This window comes from Musa acuminata, chromosome BXJ1-2 (genome assembly GCF_036884655.1).
Source record: "Musa acuminata AAA Group cultivar baxijiao chromosome BXJ1-2, Cavendish_Baxijiao_AAA, whole genome shotgun sequence".
NCBI lineage: Eukaryota > Viridiplantae > Streptophyta > Magnoliopsida > Zingiberales > Musaceae > Musa > Musa acuminata.
In genome coordinates this window covers 17,679,306-17,681,284 of record NC_088328.1, presented here as the reverse complement: position 1 = coordinate 17,681,284, position 1,979 = coordinate 17,679,306, and the positions used below count along the sequence as shown (strand labels likewise).

The 1,979-nt window shown below is 38.0% G+C and overlaps 1 non-coding gene and 1 pseudogene across 1 annotated transcript; both read left to right on the top strand.

Moving 5' to 3' along the window:
• Positions 1-588: 588 nt before the first annotated feature.
• Positions 589-1,504, top strand: LOC135594885 (adenylate kinase, chloroplastic-like; annotated as a pseudogene).
• A 168-nt stretch (positions 1,505-1,672) lies between these two features.
• On the top strand, positions 1,673-1,746 carry TRNAR-UCG (transfer RNA arginine (anticodon UCG)). Its single transcript has one exon. It is a non-coding gene; the product is annotated as a tRNA-Arg (tRNA).
• The last annotated feature ends 233 nt before the right edge of the window (positions 1,747-1,979 follow it).

Below are 1,979 nucleotides of genomic sequence, written 5' to 3'. Positions count from 1 at the left end.
GAAAGTAGAAATCTTCTATGATCTAACTTATACATTGCAATATTTTTATCAGTAGTTTCTGTTGAATTCACTAAATAATTTCCAAATTTCAAATCTTTACCTACTCAACATATTCAATTTTGTATGGTGCTGTACTGACCAGAGCTCAGATCAGCACCATATCAGTCCATACTGGTTCTTGGTGCACTGGTACATACTGAGTTATAAAAAAAAAACTTAAGAACGACGGAAAAATATGTAAATACCTTTTGATATATAGCCTGCATCACCTTGTACTAGGTGTAACCAACCCTGTATCACAGCAGTACCATTCCATAGAGGTTCGGTATGGGAATACAGCTCAATTTACCTTGGCCGTGCAGTGGTAATCTGTCATACTCTACCGAACCATGTCAGGCAATAGTGAACCTTGTTCTCAAAGAGATGATTGGGTAACCACAATTTCCAAAAGCTTAAGCCCTTAGGAAAGGGCCACTTGTTTAATGTCACATTAATGGCTGCAGCATGTACCATGATTCAAGGATTAGGGAATATTTGATATTTCAAAGCAACGAAATTTTTGCTTCATCATTGTTTTCCTTCGTCAAGATGCTCATCTTCCATACTGTTGTTGCAGTATCAGCTTTTGAAAGTCTCATAATTTTTCATGCGATATCTCACGGTGCACAAGATAAAAGATATGTCTACTTTTGCCTGCTACATTTTAAGAGGTATCTGAAGAAAACCTTATTGAGAGAGTGGTTGGGCGAAGACTTGATCCTGTTACTGGAAAAATGTATCATTTGAATTTTGAAGTACTCACCACCTGAAAACGAAGAAATTTCTTCAAGACTTGCACGGCGTTTTGATGATACAGAAGAAAAGGTACATCACCTACCTCACCGGTGATCCTTATTCCTCGACCATGTTTGCTTGTCAACATATGTGTAAATTATTGTTTGATTCATTTTTTAGGAAGATTGCTAACCCAATTACATGGTAACTGTTTTCTTTTTTCTAGGTAAAACTAAGGTTGCAGAATTATCATCAGAATGTCGATGATGTACTTTCAGTATATAAGGACATCATATTTAAGGTATGTTATCTTGTTATCTCATGCACGCGTATACACTACTCAAATATCAGAAATCAGTGTTGAGACCTACCGATAAAATTGACTTCTGTATTAGCTCACTTCATATCAAAGGGATCTTCACGAGTATGTCATCCTGTAACATTAATCCTTCTGTCTCTTTTATCACTCACTTCAGGTCAATGGAGATGCCCCCAAGGAAGATGTATTCACTGAAATCGACAAGAAACTATCTTCAATTGCTGAAGAGCAATCCAAGAACTCATCCAAGCAAGCTGCTAACATGTGATGTAGAGGACAGAAGCAATGGTAGTGCAGAAGAAATGAGTGCAACTGCTAACAGGTGGTCTCCAAAATGACACAAGCTGTCGAAAGAGAATTTTGATTGTGTAGCTCTTCTGTGTCATTTCATTTTACTGTTTTCCTGCATTGCACCTCCAACACAGGGTTATGAAGTGATCATTCTGTCTTAGCTTTCTTTTCTTGCATGCAGAGTTAAATCTAAATGTCAATATGTGTTGCTGTAAAAATGCACGTCAAAGTTTCTGCCGAGGACAAAAGAAAGTACTAATATTTTTGTTTTGTCCTCACATCATCACCGACCGCATAGCGCAGTGGATTAGCGCGTCTGACTTCGGATCAGAAGGTCGTGGGTTCGACTCCCACTGTGGTCGTAAAGTTGTTTTTTATTCTCTTAACTAACGTCCAAACATCTGGATGATCGTGATTCGAGATGAGGACTAAAGTAACGCTTTTAGATGCGAGAATCATCAGCACAATTTTTAAAGCAGTGTATTATTTTTTTAATCCCCTTTATTAATTGTGGAAACATTGATGGATGGTCCTGATGCGAGATGCGGACACTAATGTAATGCTTTGAGATGCGAGAACCGGAGCATCACCTTCT